Source organism: Cherax quadricarinatus, chromosome 3 (genome assembly GCF_038502225.1).
Source record: "Cherax quadricarinatus isolate ZL_2023a chromosome 3, ASM3850222v1, whole genome shotgun sequence".
Taxonomy (NCBI): Eukaryota; Metazoa; Arthropoda; class Malacostraca; order Decapoda; family Parastacidae; genus Cherax; species Cherax quadricarinatus.
The window spans coordinates 37458057-37483052 of record NC_091294.1 but is presented as its reverse complement, the minus strand read 5'-3'; the positions used below and the strand labels follow the sequence as shown (position 1 = coordinate 37483052).

The window sequence follows — 24996 nt, the reverse complement described above, 5'->3', positions numbered from 1 at the left end:
TCCTGATCCAGCAAGGGACCCTCCTTGGCTAGCTGTAAGAACTGTGTCAAAACTGTCAGTGGTGACAATAAGGCAGGAGGAGGTGCATTTCCTTCTTAAACCACTTGACCAAGAAAAGGCTGTGGGCACAGACAAGCTGAGCCCAAGATTGCTGAGATGTGCAGACCAGCTAGCAGTACTTCTAGTACAGTTTAAATGGCCCTCTCTGTGGAAAGAGGCAAATGTAGTCCCTGTTCACAAAAAGAAGAGCAGAGCAGAAATCAGCAACTATAGACCATTGTCATTCCTGTCAATCACTGGGAAGATCCTTGAGACAATAATCTCAAGACAAATGACAGAGTTTTTTGACTATCACTCGCTACTTTGTGACCATCAATATGACTTCAGGAAAGGTTACTCTGCTGCTGATCTGTTGTTAAACCTCTCCACTAAGTGGCACCAGTCACTGGATGAATCCAAAGTCAGCTGTGAGGTAGCAATGGACATTGCTGGTGCTTTCGACCGGGTGTGGCACCAGGGCCTCTTAGCAAAACTTCAAACACTGGGTATTGCAGGCTCAACGCTATGTCTCCTCAGTGATTACCTTCATGGTAGATCTCTAAGGGTAGTTCTCAATGGAACGGAATCAGCAAGACATCCCATTGGGGCAAGTGTTCCACAAGGAAGCGTGCTGGGACATTGTTATGGAATGTCTACTTCAATGGCCTTCTTCATTTCATCCCAGAATCCCATGCATATGCAGACGACTGTACACTGACATTCACTTATCCAAGAAAAGAAATGTCAGCTGCTCTTAGCTACATCAATCACCAGCTAAGAGCTATATCAGCTTGGGGAAATAGATGGCAAGTAACATTTGCACCTGAGAAAGCGCAAATGATAATGATCTCTAGGCACCATGATGGTAATGCTGGTGCAGTAGTAAGCATGAATGGGAGGGTGTTGGCACCTGGGGAAGAAGTTGATATCCTTGGGGTGAAATTTGACTCCAAACTGACCATGAGGAAACCAAGTTGCAAATCTTGCAAACAAGGCTGCCAGGAAGGTTACAGCACTTCGCCGTATCTCGCATCTGCTTGACAGTAGGGCTTGCAAGATTCTGTAAGAGGCACAAGTACGCTCACACCTTGAGTCTGCGACTGCTTGACAGAGTAGAGAACAGAGCAAGACGTCTCATCTCTCGCCTGGACCCATCCTGGATAGATCTGTCATTTCAGCAGAGCCTTCAACACAGGAGGGATGTGAGTGGCCTTACTGTTATGCACAAGGCCAATATTGTCAAAGTACCACACTTGGATCCACTTCGAGGACAGCGTGAAACAAGATTTTATGCCACAAGACGGGCAGAAAGCAGCAACTTCACTCTGGCTGTACCCTTCTCCAGAACTTCACTCCATCTGAGATCATATATACCCAGGATGACTCGAGTATGGAACACATTAGTACAGCATAATGATGTCAACGAGATAAAGTCAGTTGATCAAATGAAAATGCTGGCCCACAGATGGCTCCAACTTCATCCTGCCCCCTACTTGCATGTCTCATAGCAATAAAAATGCTTTCAAATGAGCTGAAGTAGGTAACATCTCTTAGTCTGTCAATAAAGTTAGGAATCCTTAACCTGTAAATAGCTTGTCAATAAAGCTAGAGATCCTTAACCTAACCTTGTCAAACCCTGTGTAAAAAAAAAACAAAAAAAGAAGAGGAAGGGAGAGTCCACTCGTAATTCCCCCCTCATACTCTCCTTCAACATTTTACGTGTTTAGCTAGGAAATCAGCCATGTATCACACACTGGTGGATGACGAAGGAAGCGAGAGAGATAAATAAGGTTAGACATAAAGACTGACATATGTCAAGAGAAGGGAGGGAGATGAAAGGTGAGATAAATTCGTCACAGGAGAGAGATGATTATTATACAAGGAAAGAGACAGCGTGAAATGTCCTGGAGTAGAGTAGCGACAGACAAGAGGAAGGAGAGACAGAGGGAATGAGAGAACGGAGAGACAGGGGGCACGAGAGAAAGAAGAGACAGGGGACACGAGAGAAAGGAGAGACAGGGGGCACGATAGTAAGGAGAGACAGGGGGCACGAGAGAAAGGAGAGACAGGGGGCACGAGACAAAGAAGAGACAGGGGGCACGAGAGAAAGGAGAGACAGGGGGCACGATAGTAAGGAGAGACAGGGGGCATGAGAGAAAGGAGAGACAGGGGGCACGATAGTAATGAGAGACAGGGGGCACGAGAGAAAAGAGAGACAGGGGGCACGGGAGAAAGGAGAGACAGGGGGCACGATAGTAAGGAGAGACAGGGGGCACGAGAGAAAGGAAAGACAGGGGGCACGATAGTAAGGAGCGAAAGGGGGCACGAGAGTAAGGAGAGACAGATTGTACGAAAGAAAGGAGAGACAGGGGGCACGAGAGAAAGGAGAGACAGGGGGCACGAGACAAAGAAGAGACAGGGGGCACGAGAGAAAGGAGAGACAGGGGGCACGACAGTAAGGAGAGACAGGGGGCATGAGAGAAAGGAGAGACAGGGGGCACGATAGTAATGAGAGACAGGGGGCACGAAAGAAAAGAGAGACAGGGGGCACGGGAGAAAGGAGAGACAGGGGGCACGATAGTAAGGAGAGACAGGGGGCACGAGAGAAAGGAAAGACAGGGGGCACGATAGTAAGGAGAGACAGGGGGCACGAGAGAAAGGAGAGACAGATGGTACGAAAGAAAGGAGAGACAGGGGGCACGAGAGAAAGGAGAGACGGTGAAGCGTAATATAACTAGCAAAAGAAAATCTTTTTGAGAGAATTCAACACATAAGCAGAGAACATCAGTTTGGACCGAATGTAGAAAGCGACAAAAAATCACACGTGATAAACCCGTGTTGGTCATGCAGCGCAAGAAGTGACGGAGGCTCGAGCCTTCGTCCACTAATGGCTACCCCGGTCTCTGACAGGTGAGGCCTGCTAAATTTTCATTACTGTCTGTCTCTCTGTCTCTCTGTCTCTGTCTCTCTTTCTCTCTCCAATAATTTCTCTTCAGTGTCCGGGAATCCAAGAATGTTACCGACTCACGACGCGAATATTTTCCAAATAATTTTCAAGGTTTTTTTAAAAGTTGGCAACTTCGTTAACTTGGATCAAACCACATGGATGAGAAGGTGAGAGGGGGGGGGAGCTGTATGGGGGAGATAGAGAGAAGTACATGAGGTGGGAGGGATAGGAAAGGGTAGCAGGAGAGGAGAGGGAAGGTGGAGAGACAGAAGTTGGGGAGAGGGAGGGGACGGGAAGACTTGAGAGACGGGAAGCGAGATTTTCATTTTAAGTTTTTAAATCTTTGCGTATACTTAAATATGCAAATTAGTTTCACTGGATCTTTCAGATTTGTTTATTTACTCTTGTTGTTGTTGTTGTTGTTGTTGTTGTTGTTGTTGTTGTTGTTGTTTTGACTGTTGATGTTTCCGTTATATTATTATTATTACTATTATTATTATTATTATTATTATTATTATTATTATTATTATTATTATTATTATCATCATCATCATCATCATCATCATTATCATCATCATTATTATTACTCTTGAATAGCTGAGAAATGAAAAAAAAAACCACGTTGAACTTCTCTTATCAAAACAAAAAAATAAGAAAGAGCGGCGTACTACTGGCGAGAAACCGACGAGGTGTGTGAGGGTGTGTGTGGACACACACATGAATAATGACGCAGCTACAAGAAGAGGTACACACACCAGTGTTTGCTCTGCCTTCCTCCCGTCTTGAGGTTGTTGTTGTTGATTTTGATTTATTTCGGGAGGTAGAAATGTTGTTTCCAGAAGTTTGTTGATGGAATTTAATGTATGGGATATGTGTGTGTGTGTGTGTTTACTGACCTAATTGTGGTTGCTGGGGGTCGAGTCATAGCTCCTGGTCCCGTCTTTTCACTGATCGCTACTAGGTTCTCTCTCTCTCTCTCTCTCTGCTCCATGAGTTTCATCATACCTCGTCTTAAAACTATGTATGGTTCCTGCTTCCAGTACGTCACTTGCCAGACTATTCCACGTCCCGACAACTCTGTTACTAAAGAAATACTTCCTAACATCCCTTCGACTCATCTGAGTCTTCAACTTCCAAATGTGACCCCTTGTTTCTGTGTCCCATCTCTGCAACATCGTGTGTCTATCCACCTTGTCAATTCCTCGCAGTATTTCGTATGTCGTTATTATGTCTCCCCTAACCCTCCTGTCTCCAGTGTCGTCAGGACGATTTTCCTTAACCTTTCTTCGTATGACTAGTCTTGTTGCAAACCTTTGCCCTTTCTCTAATTTCTTGACGTGCTTGACTAGGTGTGGGTTCTAAACTGGTGCTGCATACTCCAGTGTGTGTGTGTGTGTGTGTGTGTGTGTGTGTGTGTGTGTGTGTGTGTGTGTGTGTGTGTGTGTGTGTGTGTGTGTGTGTGTGTGTGTGTGTGTGTGTGTGTGTGTGTGTGTGTGTGTGTGTGTGTACTCACCTATTTATGGTTGCAGGGGAAGAGTCACAGCTCCTGGCCCCGCCTCTTCGCTGATTGCTACTAGGTCCTCTCTCTCCCTGCCCCATGAGCTCTATCATACCTCGCCTTAAAACTATGTATGGTTCCCGCCTCCACTACGTCACTTTCTAGGCTATTCCACGGCCTGACTACTCTATGACTGAAGAAATACTTCCTAACATCCCTGTGATTCATCTGAGTCTTCAACTTCCAATTGTGACCTCTTGTGTCTGTGTCCCTTCTCTGGAACATCCCGTCTTTGTCCACCTTGTCTATTCCGCGCAGTATTTTATATGTCGTTATCATGTCTCCCCTGACCCTCCTGTCCTCCAGTGTCGTCAGGCAGATTTCCCTCAACCTTTCTTCGTAGGACAATCCCCGTAGCTCTGGGACTAGTCTTGTTGCACTTTCTCTAATTTCTTGATGTGCTTGACTAGGTGTGGATTCCAAACTGGTGCTGCGTACTCCAGTATGGGCCTGACGTAAATGGTATACAGAGTCTTGAACGAATCCTTACTGAGGTATCGGAACGCTAGCCGTAGGTTTGCCAGGCGCCCGTATGCTGCAGCAGTTATCTGATTGATGTGCGCCTCAGGAGATATGCTCGGTGTTATACTCACCCCCAGATCTTTTTCCTTGAGTGAGGTTTGCAGTCTTTGGCCATCTAAACTATATTGCGTCTGTGGTCTTCTTTGCCCTTCCTCAATCTTCATGACATTACATTTGGCAGGGTTAAACTCAAGGAGCCAGTTGCTGGACCAGGCTTGTAGCCTTTCCAGGTCTCTTTGTAGTCCTGCCTGATCCTCATCCGATTTGATTCTTCTCATTAACTTCACATCATCTGCAAACAAGGACACTTCTGAGTCTATCCCTTCCGTTAGGGTCGTTCACATATACCAAGAACAGCACAGGTCCTAGGACTGACCCCTGTGGAACCCCGCTTGTCACAGTCGCCCACTCTGACACCTCGTCACGTACCATGACTCGTTGTTGCCTCCCTGTCAGGTATTCTCTGATCCATTGCAGTGCCTTTCCTGTTATGTGTGCCTGATCCTCTAGCTTTTGCAGTAAACTCTTGTGAGGAACTGTGTCGAAGCCCTTCTTGCAGTCCAAAAAAATGCAGTCGATCCACCCCTCTCTCTCTTGTCTTACTTCTGTCACCTTGTCATAAAACTCTAGTAGGTTTGTGACACAGGATTTTCCTTCTCTGAAATCGTGCTGGTTGTCAATTATACACTTGTTTCTTTCTAGGTGCTCCACCACTCTCCTCCTGATGATCTTCTCCATGACCTTGCATACTATACACGTTAGTGATACAGGTCTGTAGTTTAGTGTCTCATGTCTGTCTTCCTTTTTATAAATTGGGACTACATTTGCCATCTTCCATACCTCAGGGAGTTGCCCAGTTTCAAATGATGTGTTGAAGATCTTTGTTAATTGCACACAATATCTCTGCTCCCTCTTTATGGACCCACGGAGAGATGTTGTCTGGTCCCACCGCCTTTGAGGTGTCAAGTTCGCATAGCAGCTTCTTCACCTCCTCCTTGGTTATATGTACCTCATCCAGCACTTGCTGGTGTACCCCCTGTTCTGATTTCCTGGAGTCCTACTGGTTTCCACTGTAAATACTTCTTTAAATCTCGTGTTGAGCTCCTGACATACCTCTCGGTCGTTTCTTGTGAATTCCCCATCATCCTTCCTCAGTCTGATTACCTGGTCCTTGACTGTTGTTTTCCTCCGGATGTGGCTGTACAACAGCTTCGGGTCAGTCTTTACTTTCGATGCTATGTCATTTTCATATTGTCACTGAGCCTCCCTTCTTATCTGTGCATATTCGTTTCTGGCTCTTCGGCTAATCTCTTTATTTTCCTGAGTTCTCTGTCTTCTGTACCTTTTCCATTCTCTAGTACACCTCGTTTTTGCCTCCCTACACCTTTGGGTGAACCAAGGACTCGTTCTGTTCTTCCCTTTATTTCTGTTTCCCTTGGGAACAAACCTCTCCTCTGCCTCCTTGCATTTTGTTGCCACATAGTCCATTATTTCTTGTACTGGTTTTCCTGTCAGTTCCCTCTCCCACTGAATGTCTTGAAGGAAGTTCCTCATGCCTGAGTAGTTCCCCGTTTTGTAGTTTGGCTTTTCCCACCCTATTCCTGCTACTCTCTCCACTTGGAGCTCAACTATGTAGTCGAAGCACAGAACCACATGATCACTAGCTCCCAGGGGCCTTTCATACATGATATCCTCAATGTCCGAACTACTCAAGGTCCAGTCTTGCTGGTTCATCCTCTCCTCTCTCTCTGGTAGTGTCTCTAACATGTTGATGCATGAGGTTTTCCAGTACCACATCCATCATCTTGGCACTCCATGTTTCGGGACCCCCATGGGGCTCCAGGTTTTCCCAGTCAATCTCCTTGTGATTGAAATCACCCATAACTAGTAACTTTGCTCCCCCCATGTGTGCTCTCCTGGCCACCTCGGCTAGTGTGTCGACCATTGCTCTGTTGTTCTCATCGTATTCTTCTCTTGGCCTCCTGCAGTTCTGTGGTGGGTTGTACATTACTGCAATTATCACCTTATGTCCCTCAGACTGGATTGTTTCTACTAAGTAGTCCCTTTCGCCAGTTCCATCCATTCCTTCCATTTTCTCAAAACCCCACTGGTTTTTAATGAGCAGTGCAAATCCTCCTCCCCCTCTCCTCCCTCTGTCTTTCCTGAGGATTTGATATCCGGATGGAAAGATTGAATCTGTTATTATTCTGGTGAGTTTTGTTTCTGTGAGTGCTGTTATGTCTGGGGATGTCTCCTTGATTCTTTCGTGCCACTCCTCATCCTTATTTGTTATTCCATCTGCATTTGTACACCACACCTTCAACTTCTTTTCTAAGACCGTGGTCTGGGAGGTGTATTGGGGTTGGTTAGGTTGGAGACCTGATAAGGAACTATGGGTGCTTGCTGTGAGGGTGGAGTTTGTAATGCAGTGGGTGGGGGCATTGGATGTAGCATGGGTGTTTTGGTTTAGAATGTTTGGTTGCACTGGGGTTGACCTGGTTGGGAGGCTTCTATAGGAAGTTGTGAGGGAGGCTGTATTTGATCTTCTTCCTGTGTCTGGGATCTCCTGTCTGTCTTCTCCATCCCCTCTCTTTCCTCCTTTCGCCTTTGTACCATCTCTCTCAGTTTCTGCCTTTCTTCTTGTGTTCTGTCGCGGTCGAGATACACCTTCCTGTACGCCGGCATGTCCCTTAATCGTGTTTTCTCCTGCAGGATACTGTTCCGAGCCGATTCTGCCTTGAAGGTCACTTTCACTGGCCGGGTTCTTTTTTTTACAAACCCCCCTATTCTCCGAAAATTTTCCAGCTGGGTCATGTCGTATTCTCCTATTGCTTTCATGATGCTTTCAATTGCTTTTTTTCCCCTTGTTTTCTTGCTTCATATGTTTCCCCTTCAACTTCCTGGAGCCCATACACAAAGACTGACCTCCCCCTTTCATTCTCCCATTGCATATCCCTGTGTATCCCCTCATTCAATTTGATTTCCTCCATTGCAGCTTTCCTTTCTTCAGTTTCACTAACTAATGTACTTGGGCTCAGTGGCCTGTCATTTTCCCTTCTCGGCTTTCCCTGGGCTCTGCTGTGGTCTGTTAGGGCCTCCACATATAACTTAGCTCTTTCACTTACTACAGTCTCCACTGATAGAGCTTCTACATGCAGTTTTGCTCCTTCTTTCCCTACAATCCCCTTATTTGTGACTGAGGTAGCAGTCTCTGTTGTCAATCCGAAAATGTTCTTTAGTTCTTTAGGCTGTTTCAGATTTTTCAGTTCCTCTTCTAAACTCTGTATCCTGGCCTCTGCTGCTTTAACTTGCACCTCCTACTTCCTGTTTTCCATATCTATCCTCTCTTCCAATCTCATGCTAAGTTCTTCTAGTTTCTTTTCCCATTCGTGTTCCCTTTTTATGAGCTCTGCTGCCCAATCTCCCTTTGCAGCTTCCTCCTCCTGTCCCTTGGTTTTTCTTGTTGTTCTCTGGCAACCCTTTTTTGTTTTATCCTGATTGCCTCAGAGTGGGAAACCTATGTAATTCTGTGTATTAGGTTAGTAGTGTGTATGTCAGAGTGTGGGGGGGGAGGTAGAGGAGGAACTGTGGCTATGTGGGAGAGGAGTGGGGAGGGGGATTTAGGGGGGAATATGGTGAGTGGGAAGGAGGGAAAAGCAAGGGGAAGAAGTGAGATGTTGGTGGGGAGGGGGGGAGTGTATGTGTGAGTCTGGATATGTGTGTGTGTGTACTCACATATTTGTGGTTGCAGGGGTCGATTCATAGCTCCTGGTACCTCCTGTCCTCTGTGTGTGTGTGTGTGTGTGTGTGTGTGTGTGTGTGTGTGGACTCACCTAATTGTACTCACCTAATTGTGGTTGCAGGGGTCGAGACTCAGCTCCTGGCCCCGCCTCTTCACTGATCGCTACTGGATCCTCTCTCTCTCTGCTTCCTGAGCTTTGTCATACCTCTTCTTAAAACTATGTATGGTTCCTGCCTCCACTACTTCACTTGCTAGGCTATTCCACTTGCTGACAACTCTATGACTGAAGAAATACTTCCTAACGTCCCTGTGACTCGTCTGAGTCTTCAGCTTCCAGTTGTGACCCCTTGTCCATATGTCCCCTCTCTGAAACATCCTATCTCTGTCCACCTTGTCTATTCCCCGCAGTATCTTGTATGTCGTTATCATGTCTCCCCTGACCCTTCTGTCCTCCAGTGTCGTCAGTCCGATTTCCCTTAACCTTTCCTCGTACGACATTCCCTTGAGCTCTGGGACTAGCCTTGTTGCAAACCTTTGTACTTTCTCTAACTTCTTGACGTGCTTGACCAGGTGTGGGTTCCAGACTGGTGCTGCATACTCCAGTATGGGCCTAACATACACAGTGTACAGTGTCTTGAACGATTCCTTATTAAGGTATCGGAACGCTATTCTCAGGTTTGCCAGGCGCCCGTATGCTGCAGCGGTTATTTGGTTGATGTGTGCCTCCGGTGATGTGCTCGGTGTTATGGTCACCCCAAGGTCTTTCTCCCTGAGTGAGGTCTGTAGTCTTTGTCCACCTAGCCTATACTCTGTCTGCGGTCTTCTTTGCCCCTCCCCAATCTTCATGACTTTGCATTTGGCTGGGTTGAATTCGAGAAGCCAGTTACTGGACCACATGTCCAGCCTCTCCAGGTCTCTTTGCAGTCCTGCCTCATCCTCGTCCGATTTAATTCTTCTCATCAACTTCACGTCATCTGCGAACAGGGACACTTCAGAGTCTATTCCTTCCATCATGTCGTTCACATATATCAAAAATAGCACTGGTCCTAGAACTGACCCCTGTGGGACCCCGCTCGTAACAGGCGCCCACTGTGATACCTCTTCACGTACGATTTCTCCTGAGGAAAATATTTATGAAAAAAAAGCAGGTAACTCCCGCCCCCCAAAAAAACAAACGATAAAAAAAGATTCAAATAAATTAAAGATAGTAATAAGAAAACCTTTATTAAGTAAATCCAACTTGAGAGAAAAACGCAAATGGAAATGAACGGACTAAACAACGTAAAACATGAAAGGAAAATAAAAAATGAATCCTCAAGGACTCAGCGCACATCAGTAGAGACGTCCTGGGAACGCACGAAGTACCCAGGTACCACTTAGATTAGTTTGAAACCCAGGTACCACTTAGATTAGCTTGAAACCCGGGTACCACTTAGATTAGCTTGAAACCCAGGTACCACTTAGATTAGCTTGAAACCCAGGCACCACTTAGATTAGCTTGAAACACAGGTACCACTTAGATTAGTTTGAAACCCAGGTACCACTTAGATTAGCTTGAAACCGAGGAACCACTTAGATTAGCTTGAAACCCAGGTACCACTTAGATTAATTTGAAACCCAGGTATCACATAGATTAGCTTGAAATCCAGGTACCACTTAGATTAGCTTGAAACCCAGGTACCACTTAGGTTGGCTTGAAACCCAGGTACCACTTAGGTTAGCTTGAAACCCAGGTACCACTTAGGTGAGCTTAAAACCCAGGTACCACTTAGATTAGCTTGAAACCCAGGTACCAATTAGATTAGCTTAAAACCCAGGTACAACTTAGATTAGCTTGAAACCAAGTTACCACTTAGATTAGCTTGAAACACAGGTACCACTTAGATTAGCTTGAAACCCAGGTACCACTTAAATTAGCTTGAAACCCAGGTACGACTTAGATTAGCTTGAAACCCAGGTACCACTTAGAATAGCTTGAAACTCAGGTACCACTTAGATTAGCTTGAAACCCAGGTACCACTTAGATTAGTTTGAAACCTAGGTACCACTTAGATTAGCTTGAAACCCAGGTACCTCTTAGATTAGCTTGAAACCCAGGTACCACTTAGATTAGCTTGAAACCCAGGTACCACTTAGATTAGATTGAAACCCAGGTACCACTTAGATTAGCTTGAAACCCAGGTACAACAGAGATTAGATTGAAACCCAGGTACCACATAGATAAGCTTGAAATCCATGTACCACTTAGATTAGATTGAAACCCAGGTACAATTAAGGATACCTTGAAACCCAGGTACCACTTAGGTTAGCTTGAAACCCAGGTACCACTTAGAATAGCTTGAAACCCAGGTACCACTTAGATTAGCTTGAAACCAAGGTACAACTTAGATTAGCTTGAAACCAAGGTACCACTTAGATTAGCTTGAAACTCAGGTATCAGTTAGATTAGTTTGAAATCAAGGTACCACTTAGATTAGCTTGAAACCCAGGTACCACTTAGATTAGCTTGAAACCCAGGTACCACTTAGATTAGCTTGAAACCCAGGTACCACTTAAATTAGCTTAAAACCCAGGTACGACTTAGATTAGCTTGAAACCCAGGTACTACTTAGATTAGCTTGAAACCCAGGTACCACTTAGATTAGCTTGAAACCCAGGTACCACTTAGATTAGTTTGAAACCCAAGTACCACTTAGATTAGCTTGAAAAACAGGGACCACTTAGATTAGCTTGAAACCCAGGTACCACTTAGATTAGCTTGAAACCCAGGTACCACTTAGATTAGCTTGAAACCCAGGTACCACTTAAATTAGCTTGAAACCCAGGTACGACTTAGATTAGCTTGAAATCCAGGTACCACTTAGATTACCTTGAAACCCAGGTACCACTTAGATTAGCTTGAAACGCAGGTACCACAGATTAGTTTGAAACGTAGGTACCACTTAGATTAGCTTGAACCCCAGGTACATCTTAGATTAGCTTGAAACTCAGGTACCACTTAGTTTAGCTTGAAACCCAGGTACCACTTAGATTAGATTGAAACCTAGGTACCACTTAGATTAGCTTGAAACCCAGGTACCACTTAGATTAGCTTGAAACCCAGATACCGCTTAGATTAGCTTGAAACCCAGGTACCACTTAGATTAGCTTCAAACCCAGGTACCACTTACATTAGCTTGAAATCCAGGTACCACTTAGATTAGATTGAAACCCAGGTACCACTTATGTTAGCTTGAAACCCAGGTACCACTTAGATTAGCTTGAAACCCAGGTACCACTTAGATTAGCTTTAAACCTAGGTACCACTTAGATTAGCTTGAAATCCAGGCACCACTTAGATTAGCTTGAAACCCAGGTACCACTTAGGTTAGCTTGAAACCCAGGTACCACTTAGATTAGCTTGAAGCCCAGGTACCACTTAGATTAGCTTGAAACTCAGGTACCACTTAGATTAGCTTGAAACCCATGTTCCACTTAGATTAGCTTAAAACAAAGGTACAATTTAGATTAGATTGAAACCAAGGTACCACTTAGATTAGCTTGAAACCCAGGAACCACTTAGATTAGCTTGAAACCCAGGTACCACTTAGAATAGCTTGAAACCCAGGTACCACTTAGATTAGCTTGAAACCCAGGTACTACTTAAATTAGCTTGAAACCCAGGTACGACTTAGATTAGCTTGAAACCCAGGTACCACTTAGATTAGCTTGAAACCCAGGTACCACTTAGATTAGCTTGAAACCCAGGTACCACTTAGATTAGTTTGAAACCTAGGTACCACTTAGATTAGCTTGAAACCCAGGTACCTCTTAGATTAGCTTGAAACCCAGGTACCACTTAGATTAGCTTGAAACCCAGGTACCACTTAGATTAGCTTGAAACCCAGGTACCACTTAGATTAGCTTGAAACCCAGGTACCACTTAGATTAGCTTGAAACCCAGGTACCACTTAGATTAGCTTGAAACCCAGGTACCACTTAGATTAGCTTGAAACCCAGGTACCACTTACATTAGCTTGAAATCCAGGTACCACTTAGATTAGATTGAAACCCAGGTACCAATTATGTTAGCTTGAAACCCAGGTACCACTTAGATTAGCTTGAAACCCAGGTACCACTTAGATTAGCTTGAAACCCAGGTACCACTTAGATTAGCTTGAAATCCAGGTACCACTTAGATTAGCTTGAAACCCAGGTACCACTTAGGTTAGCTTGAAACCCAGGTACCACTTAGATTAGCTTGAAACCCAGGTACCACTTAGATTAGCTTGAAACCCAGGTACAACTTAGATTAGCTTGAAACCAAGGTACCACTTAGATTAGCTTGAAACCCAGGTACCACTTAGATTAGCTTGAAACCCAGGTACCACTTAGATTAGCTTGAAACCCAGGTACCACTTAGATTAGCTTGAAACCCAGGTACCACTTAGATTAGCTTGAAACCCAGGTACCACTTAGATTAGCTTGAAACCCAGATTAGTACCCACTTAGATTAGCTTGAAACCCAGGTACCACTTAGATTAGTTTGAAACCCTGGTACCACTTAGATTAGCTTGAAACCCAGGTACCACTTAGATTAGTTTGAAACCCAGGTACCACTTAGATTAGCTTGAAACCCAGGTACCACTTAGATTAGCTTGAAACCCAGGTACCACTTAGATTAGCTTGAAACCCAGGTACCACTTAGATTAGCTTGAAACCCAGGTACCACTTAGATTAGCTTGAAACCCAGGTACCACTGAAAAACCCAGGTACCACTTAGATTAGCTTGAAACCCAGGTACCACTTAGATTAGCTTGAAACCCAGGTACCACTTAGATTAGCTTGAAACCCAGGTACCACTTAGATTAGCTTGAAACCCAGGTACCACTTAGATTAGCTTGAAACCCAGGTACCACTTAGATTAGCTTGAAATCCAGGTACCACTTAGATTAGCTTGAAATCCAGGTACCACTCAGATTAGCTTGAAATCCAGGTACCATTTAGATTACCTTGAAACCCAAGTACCACTTAGATTAGCTTGAAACCCAAGTACCACTTAGATTAGCTTGAAACCCAAGTACCACTTAGATTAGCTTGAAACCCAGATACCACTTAGATTAGCTTGAAACCCAGGTACCACTTAGATTAGCTTGAAACCCAGGTACGACTTAGATTAGCTCGAAACCCAGGTACCACTTAGATTAGCTTGAAACCCAGGTACCTTAGGTTATCCAGAATCCCAGGTACCACTTAGATTAGCTTGAAACCCAGGTACCACTTAGATTAGCTTGAAAGCCAGGTACCACTTAGATTAGCTAGAAACCCAGGTACCACTTAGATTAGCTTGAAACCCAGGTACCACTTAGATTAGCTTGAAACCCAGGTACCACTTAGATTAGCTTGAAACCCAGGTACCACTTAGATTAGCTTGAAACCCAGGTACCACTTAGATTAGCTTGAAACCCAGGTACCACTTAGATTAGCTTGAAACCCAGGTACCACTTAGATTAGCTTGAAACCCAGGTACCACTTAGATTAGCTTGAAACCCAGGTACCACTTAGATTAGCTTGAAACCCAGGTACCACTTAGATTAGCTTGAAACCCAGGTACCACTTAGATTAGCTTGAAACCCAGGTACCACTTAGATTAGCTTGAAACCCAGGTACCACTTAGATTAGCTTGAAACCCAGGTACCACTTAGATTAGCTTGAAACCCAGGTACGACTTAGATTAGCTTGAAACCCAGGTACCACTTAAATGAGCTTGAAACCCAGGTACGACTTAGATTAGCTTGAAACCCAGGTACCACTTAGATTAGCTTGAAACCCAGGTACAACTTAGATTAGCTTGAAACACAGGTACCACTTAGATTAGTTTGAAACCCAGGTACCACTTAGATTAGCTTGAAACCCAGGTACCACTTAGATTAGCTTGAAACCCAGGTACCACTTAGATTAGCTTGAAACCCAGGTACCACTTAGATTAGCTTGAAACCCAGGTACCACTTAGATTAGCTTGAAACCCAGGTACCACTTAGATTAGCTTGAAACCCAGGTACCACTTAGATTAGCTTGAAACCCAGGTACCACTTAGATTAGCTTGAAACCCAGGTACCACTTAGATTAGCTTGAAACCCAGGTACCACTTAGATTAGCTTGAAACCCAGGTACCACTTAGATTAGCTTGAAACCCAGGTACTTGAAACCCACATAGATTAGCTTGAAACCCAGGTACCACTTAGATTAGCTTGAAACCCAGGTACCACTTAGATTAGCTTGAAACCCAGGTACCACTTAGATTAGCTTGAAACCCAGGTACCACTTAGATTAGCTTGAAACCCAGGTACCACTTAGATTAGCTTGAAAAACAGGTACCACTTAGATTAGCTTGAAACCCAGGTACCACTTAGATTAGCTTGAAATCCAGGTACCACTTAGATTAGCTTAGCTTGAAACCCAGGTACCACTTAGATTAGCTTGAAACCCAGGTACCACTTAGATTAGCTTGAAACCCAGGTAACACTTAGATTAGCTTGAAATCCAGGTACCACTTAGATTAGCTTGAAACCCAGGTACCACTTAGATTAGCTTGAAACCCAGGTACCACTTAGATTAGCTTGAAACCCAGGTACCACTTAGATTAGCTTGAAACCCAGGTACCACTTAGATTAGCTTGAAACCCAGGTACCACTTAGATTAGCTTGAAACCCAGGTACCGCTTAGATTAGCTTGAAACCCAGGTACTTAGATTAGCTTGAAAACCAGGTACCACTTAGATTAGCTTGAAACCCAGGTACCACTTAGATTAGCTTGAAACCCAGGTACCACTTAGATTAGCTTGAAACCCAGGTACCACTTAGATTAGCTTGAAACCCAGGTACCACTTAGATTAGCTTGAAACCCAGGTACCACTTAGATTAGCTTGAAACCCAGGTACCACTTAGATTAGCTTGAAACCCAGGTACCACTTAGATTAGCTTGAAACCCAGGTACCACTTAGATTAGCTTGAAACCCAGGTACCACTTAGATTAGCTTGAAACCCAGGTACCACTTAGATTAGCTTGAAACCCAGGTACCACTTAGATTAGCTTGAAACCCAGGTACCACTTAGATTAGCTTGAAACCCAGGTACCACTTAGATTAGCTTGAAACCCAGGTACCACTTAGATTAGCTTGAAATCCAGGTACCACTTAGATTAGCTTGAAACCCAGGTACCACTTAGGTTAGCTTGAAACCCAGTTACCACTTAGATTAGCTTGAAACCCATTTGCCACTTAGATTAGCTTGAAACCCAGGTGCCAATTAGATTAGCTTGAAATCCAGGTACCACTTAGATTAGCTTGAAACCCAGGTACCACTTAGATTAGCTTGAAACCCAGGTACCACTTAGATTAGCTTGAAACCCAGGTACCACTTAGATTAGCTTGAAACCAAGGTACCCAGGTACAGGTACTTAGATTAGCTTGAAACCCAGGTACCACCACTTAGATTAGCTTGAAACCCAGGTACCACTTAGATTAGCTTGAAACCCAGGTACCACTTAGCTTGAAACCCAGGTACCACTAGCTTGAAACCCAGATTAGCTTGTACCACTTAGATTAGCTTGAAACCCAGGTACCACTTAGATTAGCTTGAAACCCAGGTACCAGGTACCACTTAGATTAGCTTGAAACCCAGGTACCACTTAGATTAGCTTGAAACCCAGGTACCACTTAGCTTGAAACCCAGGTACCACTTAGATTAGCTTGAAACCCAGGTACCACTTAGATTAGGTACCACTTAGATTAGCTTGAAACCCAGGTGATTAGCTTGAAATCCAGGTACCACTTAGATTAGCTTGAAACCCAGGTACCACTTAGATTAGCTTGAAACCCAGGTACCACTTAGATTAGCTTGAAACCCAGGTACCACTTAGATTAGCTTGAAACCCAGGTACCACTTAGATTAGCTTGAAACCCAGGTACCACTTAGATTAGCTTGAAACCCAGGTACCACTTAGATTAGCTTGAAACCCAGGTACCACTTAGATTAGCTTGAAACCCAGGTACCACTTAGATTAGCTTGAAACCCAGGTACCACTTAGATTAGCTTGAAACCCAGGTACCACTTAGATTAGCTTGAAATCCAGGTACCACTTAGATTAGCTTGAAACCCAGGTACCACTTAGATTAGCTTGAAACCCAGGTACCACTTAGATTAGCTTGAAATCCAGGTACCACTTAGATTTAGTTGAAACCCAGGTACAACTTAGATTAGCATGAAACCCAGGTACCACCTAGATTAGCTTAGGTACAACTTAGATTAGCTTGAAACCCAGGTACCACTTAGATTAGCTTGAAACAGGGACCACTTAGATTAGCTTGAAACCCAGGTACCACTTAGATTATCTTGAAACCCAGGTACCACGTAGATTAGCTTGAAACCCAGGTACCACTTAGATTAGCTTGAAACCCAGGTACCACTTAGATTAGATTAGCTTGAAACCCAGGTACCACTTAGATTAGCTTGAAACCCAGGTACCACTTAGATTAGCCCAGGTACCACTTAGAAACCCAGGTACCACTTAGATTAGATTAGCTTGAAACCCAGGTACCACTTAGATTAGCTTGAAAAACAGGTACCACTTAGATTAGCTTGAAACCCAGGTACCCCTTAGATTAGCTTGAAATCCAGGTACCACTTAGATTAGCTTGAAACCCAGGTACCACTTAGGTTAGCTTGAAACCCAGGTACCACTTAGATTAGCTTGAAACCCAGGTACCACTTAGATTAGCTTGAAACCCAGGTACCACTTAGATTAGCTTGAAACCCAGGTACCACTTAGATTAGCTTGAAACCCAGGAACCTCTTAGAAACCCAGGTTAGATTAGCTTGAAACCCAGGTACCACTTAAACCCAGGTATTAGCTTGAAACTCAGGTACCACTTAGATTAGCTTGAAACCCAGGTACGACTTAGATTAGCTTGAAACCCAGGTACCACTTAGATTAGCTTGAAACCCAGGTACGACTTACATTAGCTTGAAACCCAGGTACCACTTAGATTAGCTTGAAACCCAGGTACCACTTAGATTAGCTTGAAACCCAGGTACCACTTAGATTAGCTTGAAACCCAGGTACCACTTAGATTAGCTTGAAACCCAGGTACCACTTAGATTAGCTTGAAACCCAGGTACCACTTAGATTAGCTTGAAACCCAGGTACCACTTAGATTAGCTTGAAACCCAGGTACCACTTAGATTAGCTTGAAACCCAGGTACCACTTAGATTAGCTTGAAACCCAGGTACCACTTAGATTAGCTTGAAACCCAGGTACCACTTAGATTAGCTTGAAGCTTGAAACCCAGGTACCACTTAGATTAGCTTGAAACCCAGGCTACCACTTAGATTAGCTTGAAACCCAGGTACCACTTAGATTAGCTTGAAACCCAGGTACTTGAAACACTTAGATTAGCTTGAAACCCAGGTACCACTTAGATTAGCTTGAAACCCAGGTACCACTTAGGTTAGCTTGAAACCAAGGTACCACTTAGATTAGCGCGAAACCCAGGTACCACTTAATTAGCTTGAAACCCAGGTACTACTTAGATTAGCTTGAAACCCAGGTACCACTTAGATTAGCTTGAAATCCATGTACCACTTAGAAAGCCCCAGGTACCACTTAGATTAGCTTGAAACTTGAAACCCAGGTACCAGGTTGACCCAGGTACCACTTAGATTAGCTTGAAACCCAGGTACACTTAGATTAGCTTGAAACCCAGGTACCACTTAGATTAGCTTGAAACCCACTTAGGTAAACCCAGGTACTTAGATTAGCTTGAAACCCAGGTACCACTTAGATTAGCTTGAAACCAAGGTACCACTTAGATTAGCTTGAAAGCCAGGTACCATTTAGGTTAGCTTGAAACCCAGGCTTGAAACCCAGGTACCTCTTAGATTAGCTTGAAATCCAGGTACCACTTAGATTAGCTTGAAACCCAGGTACCACTTAGATTAGCTTGAAAGATTAGCAGGTACCACTTAGATTAGCTTGAAACCCAGGTACCACTTAGATTAGCTTGAAACCCAGGTACCAATTAGATTAGCTTGAAACCCAGGTAGCTTGAAACCCAGGTACCACTTAGATTAGCTTAGAAAAACCCAGGTACCACTTAGATTAGCTTAGATTAGCTAGAAACCCAGGTACCACTTAGATTAGCTTGAAACCCAGGTACCACTTAGGTTAGCTTGAAACCCAGGTACCACTTAGATTAGCTTGAAACCCAGGTACCACTTAGATTAGCTTGAAACACAGGTACTACTTAGATTAGCTTGAAACCCAGGTACCACTTAGATTAGCTTGAAATCCAGGTACCACTTAGATTTGGTTGAAACCCAGGTACCACCCAGGTACCACTAGATTAGCTTGAAACCCAGGTACCACTTAGATTAGCTTGAAACCCAGGTACCACTTAGATTAGCTTGAAACCCAGGTACCACTTAGATTAGCTTGAAACCCAGGTACCACATAGATTAGCTTGAAACCCAGGTACCACTTAGATTAGCTTGAAACCCAGGTACCACTTTGATTAGCTTGAAACCCAGGTACCACTTAGATTAGCTTGAAACCCAGGTACCACTTAGATTAGCTTGAAACCCAGGTACCACTTAGATTAGCTTGAAACCCAGGTACCACTTAGATTAGCTTGAAACCCAGGTACCACTTAGATTAGCTTGAAACCCAGGTACCAAATAAATTAGCTTGAAACCCAGGTACAACTTAGATTAGCTTGAAACCCAGGTACCACTTAGATTAGCTTGAAACCCAGGTACCACTTAGATTAGCTTGAAACCCAGGTACCACTTAGATTAGCTTGAAACCCAGGTACCACTTAGATTAGCTTGAAATCCAGGTACAACTTAGATTAGCTTGAAACCCAGGTACCACTTAGATTAGCTTGAAACCCAGGTACCACTTAGATTAGCTTGAAACCCAGGTACCACTTAGATTAGCTTGAAACCCAGGTACCACTTAGATTAGCTTGAAACCCAGGTACCACTTAGATTAGCTTGAAACCCAGGTACCACTTAGATTAGCTTGAAACCCAGGTACCACTTAGATTAGCTTGAAACCCAGGTACCACTTAGATTAGCTTGAAACCCAGGTACCACTTAGATTAGCTTGAAACCCAGGTACCACTTACATTAGCTTGAAACCCAGTAGATTAGCTTGAAACCCAGGTACCACTTAGATTAGCTTGAAACCCAGGTACCACTTAGATTAGCTTGAAACCCAGGTACCACTTAGATTAGCTTGAAACCCAGGTACCACTTAGATTAGCTTGAAACCCAGGTACCACTTAGATTAGCTTGAAACCCAGGTACCACTTAGATTAGCTTGAAACCCAGGTACCACTTAGGTACGACTTAGATTAGCTTGAAACCCAGGTACCACTTAGATTAGCTTGAAACCCAGGTACCACTTAGATTAGCTTGAAACCCAGGTACCACTTAGATTAGCTTGAAATCCAGGTGAAAAACCCAGGTACCACTTAGATTAGCTTGAAACCAAGGTACCACTTAGGTTAGCTTGAAACCCAAGTACCACTTAGATTAGCTTGAAACCCAGGTACCACTTAGATTAGCTTGAAACCCAGGTGCCAATTAGATTAGCTTGAAATCCAGGTACCACTTACATTAGCTTGAAACCCAGTACCACTTTACCACTTAGGTTAGCTTGAAACCCAGGTACCACTTAGATTAGCTTGAAACCCAGGTACCACTTAGATTAGCTTGAAACCCAGGTACCACTTAGATTAGCTTGAAACCCAGGTACCACTTAGATTAGCTTGAAACCCAGGTACGACTTAGATTAGGTACTTAGAAAAACCCAGGTACCACTTAGATTAGCTTGAAACCCAGGTACCACTTAGATTAGCTTGAAACCCAGGTACCACTTAGATTAGCTTGAAACCCAGGTACCACTTAGATTAGCTTGAAACCCAGGTACCACTTAGATTAGCTTGAAACCCAGGTACCACTTAGATTAGCTTGAAACCCAGGTACCACTTAGATTAGCTTGAAACCCAGGTACCACTTAGATTAGCTTGAAACCCAGGTACCACTTAGATTAGCTTGAAACCCAGGTACCACTTAGATTAGCTTGAAACCCAGGTACCACTTAGATTAGCTTGAAACCCAGGTACCACTTAGATTAGCTTGAAACCCAGGTACCACTTAGATTAGCTTGAAACCCAGGTACCACTTAGATTAGCTTGAAACCCAGGTACCACTTAGATTAGCTTGAAACCCAGGTACCACTTAGATTAGCTTGAAACCCAGGTACCACTTAGATTAGCTTGAAACCCAGGTACCACTTAGATTAGCTTGAAACCCAGGTACCACTTAGATTAGCTTGAAACCCAGGTACCACTTAGATTAGCTTGAAACCCAGGTACCACTTAGATAAGCTTGAAACCCAGGTACCACTTAGATTAGCTTGAAACCCAGGTACCACTTAGATTAGCTTGAAACCCAGGTACCACTTAGATTAGAAACCTAGGTACCACTTAGATTAGCTTACCACTTAGATTAGCTTGAAACCCAGGTACCACTTAGATTAGCTTGAAACCCAGGTACCAGGTACCACTTAGATTAGCTTGAAACCCAGGCTACCACTTAGATTAGCTTGAAACCCAGGTACCACTTAGATTAGCTTGAAACCCAGGTACCACTTAGATTAGCTTGAAACCCAGGTACCAGGTACCACTTAGCTTAGCTTGAAACCCAGGTACCACTTAGATTAGCTTGAAACCCAGGTACCACTTAGATTAGCTTGAAACCAAGGTACTACTTAGATTAGCTTGAAACCCAGGTACCACTTAGATTAGTACCACTTAGATTAGCTTGAAACCCAGGTACCACTTAGATTAGCTTGAAACCCAGGTACCACTTAGATTAGCTTGAAACCCAGGTAACACTTAGATTAGCTTGAAACCCAGGTACGATTTAGATTAGCTTGAAACCCAGGTACCACTTATATTAGCTTGAAACCCAGGTACCACTTAGATAAGCTTGAAATCCAGATACCACTTAGATTAGCTTGAAATCCAGGTACCACTTAGATTAGCTTGAAACCCAGGTACCACTTAGGTTAGCTTGAAACCCAGGTACCACTTAGATTAGCTTGAAACCCAGATTAGCTTGAAAAACAGGTACCACTTAGTAGCTTGAAACCCAGGTACACTTAGATTAGCTTGAAACCCAGGTACCACTTAGATTAGCTTGAAACCCAGGTAACACTTAGATTAGCTTGAAACCCAGGTACCACTTAGATTAGCTTGAAACCCAGGTACCACTTAGATTAGCTTGAAACCCAGGTACCACTTAGATTAGCTTGAAACCCAGGTACCACTTAGATTAGCTTGAAACCCAGGTACCACTTAGATTAGCTTGAAACCCAGGTACCACTTAGATTAGCTTGAAACCCAGGTACCACTTAGATTAGCTTGAAACCCAGGTACCACTTAGATTAGCTTGAAACCCAGGTACCACTTAGATTAGTTTGAAACCCAGGTACCACTTAGATTAGCTTGAAACCCAGGTACCACTTAGATTAGCTTGAAACCCAGGTACCACTTAGATTAGCTTGAAACCCAGGTACCACTTAGATTAGCTTGAAACCCAGGTACCACTTAGATTAGCATGAAACCCAGATACCACTTGAAACCCAGATACCACTTAGCTTGAAACCCAGGTACCACTTAGATTAGCTTGAAAACCAGGTACCACTTAGATTAGCTTGAAACCCAGGTACCACTTAGATTAGCTTGAAACCCAGGTACCACTTAGATTAGCTTGAAACCCAGGTACCACTTAGATTAGCTTGAAACCCAGGTACCACTTAGATTAGCTTGAAACCCAGGTACCACTTAGATTAGCTTGAAACCCAGGTACCACTTAGATTAGCTTGAAACCCAGTTACCACTTAGATTAGCTTGAAACCCAGGTACCACTTAGATTAGCTTGAAACCCAGGTACCACTTAGATTAGCTTGAAACCCAGGTACCACTTAGATTAGCTTGAAACCCAGGTACCACTTAGATTAGCTTGAAACCCAGGTACCACTTAGATTAGCTTGAAACCCAGGTACCACTTAGATTAGCTTGAAACCCAGGTACCACTTAGATTAGCTTGAAACCCAGGTACCACTTAGATTAGCTTGAAACCCAGGTACCACTTAGATTAGCTTGAAACCCAGGTACCACTTAGATTAGCTTGAAACCCAGGTACCACTTAGATTAGCTTGAAACCCAGGTACCACTTAGATTAGCTTGAAACCCAGGTACCACTTAGATAAGCTTGAAACCCAGGTACCACTTAGATTAGCTTGAAACCCAGGTTCCACCTTAGATTAGCTTGAAACCCAGGTACCACTTAGATTAGCTTGAAACCCAGGTACCACTTAGATTAGCTTGAAACCCAGGTACTTGAAACCCAGGTACCACTTAGATTAGCTTGAAACCAGGTACAGATTAGCTTGAAACCACACTTAGATTAGAAACCAGGTACCACTTAGCTTGAAACCCAGGTACCACTTAGATTAGCTTGAAACCCAGGTACCACTTAGATTAGCTTGAAACCCAGGTACCACTTAGATTAGCTTGAAACCCAGGTACCACTTAGATTAGCTTGAAACCCAGGTACCACTTAGATTAGCTTGAAACCCAGGTACCACTTAGATTAGCTTGAAACCCAGGTACCACTTAGATTAGCTTGAAACCCAGGTACCACTTAGATTAGCTTGAAACCCAGGTACCACTTAGATTAGCTTGAAACCCAGGTACCACTTAGATTAGCTTGAAACCCAGGTACCACTTAGATTAGCTTGAAACCCAGGTACCACTTAGATTAGCTTGAAACCCAGGTACCACTTAGATTAGCTTGAAACCCAGGTACCACTTAGATTAGCTTGAAACCCAGGTACCACTTAGATTAGCTTGAAACCCAGGTACCACTTAGATTAGCTTGAAACCCAGGTACCACTTAGATTAGCTTGAAACCCAGGTACCACTTAGATTAGCTTGAAACCCAGGTACCACTTAGATTAGCTTGAAACCCAGGTACCACTTAGATTAGCTTGAAACCCAGGTACCACTTAGATTAGCTTGAAACCCAGGTACCACTTAGATTAGCTTGAAATCCAGGTACCACTTAGATTTAGTTGAAACCCAGGTACAACTTAGATTAGCATGAAACCCAGGTACCACCTAGATTAGCTTGAAACCCAAGTACCACCTAGATTAGCTTAAAATACAGGTACTACCTAGATTAGCTTGAAACCCAGGTACCACCTAGATTATCTTGAAACCCAGGTACCACCTAGATTAGCTTGAAAACCAGATACTCCCTAGATTAGCTTGAAACCCAGGTACCACTTAGATTAGCTTGAAACCCAGGTACCACTTAGATTAGCTTGAAAGCCAGGTACTACTTAGATTAGCTTGAAACCCAGGTACCTCCTAGATTAGCTTGAAACCCAGGTACCACTTAGATTAGCTTGAAACCCAGGTACCACTTAGATTAGCTTGAAATCCAGGTAGCACTTAGATTAGCTTGAAAGCCAGGTAGCACTTAGGTTAGCTTGAAACCCAGGTACCACTTAGGTTAGCTTAAAACCCAAGGTACCACTTAGATTAGCTTAAAACCCAGGTACAACTTAGATTAGCTTGAAACCAAGGTGCCACTTAGATTAGCTTGAAACCCAGGTACCACTTAGATTAGTTTGAAACCCTGGTACCACTTAGATTAGCTTGAAACCCAGGTACCACTTAGATTAGTTTGAAACCCAGGTACCACTTAGATTAGCTTGAAACCCAGGTACCACCTAGATTAGCTTAAAATCCAGGTACTACCTAGATTAGCTTGAAACCCAGGTACCACCTAGATTAGCTTGAAACCCAGGTACCACCTAGATTAGCTTGAAAACCAGGTACTACCTAGATTAGCTTGAAACCCAGGTACCACCTAGATTAGCTTGAAACCCAGGTACTACCTAGATTAGCTTGAAACCCAGGTACCACCTAGATTAGCTTGAAACCCAGGTACTACCTAGATTAGCTTGGAACCCAGGTACCACTTAGATTAGCTTGAAACCCAGGTACGACTTAGATTAGCTTGGAACCCAGGTACCACCTAGATTAGCTTGAAACCCAGGTACTATCTAGA

At 43.8% G+C, this 24996-nt stretch overlaps 1 protein-coding gene across 1 annotated transcript in view; it reads right to left on the bottom strand.

Annotated features, from left to right (window-relative positions):
• The window catches only part of LOC128684059 (A-type potassium channel modulatory protein KCNIP1-like), a gene marked incomplete at its 5' end in the record, with an annotated part of 255979 nt that overhangs the window by 111740 nt on the left and 119243 nt on the right, over window positions 1–24996 (bottom strand). The window lies entirely within an intron of this gene.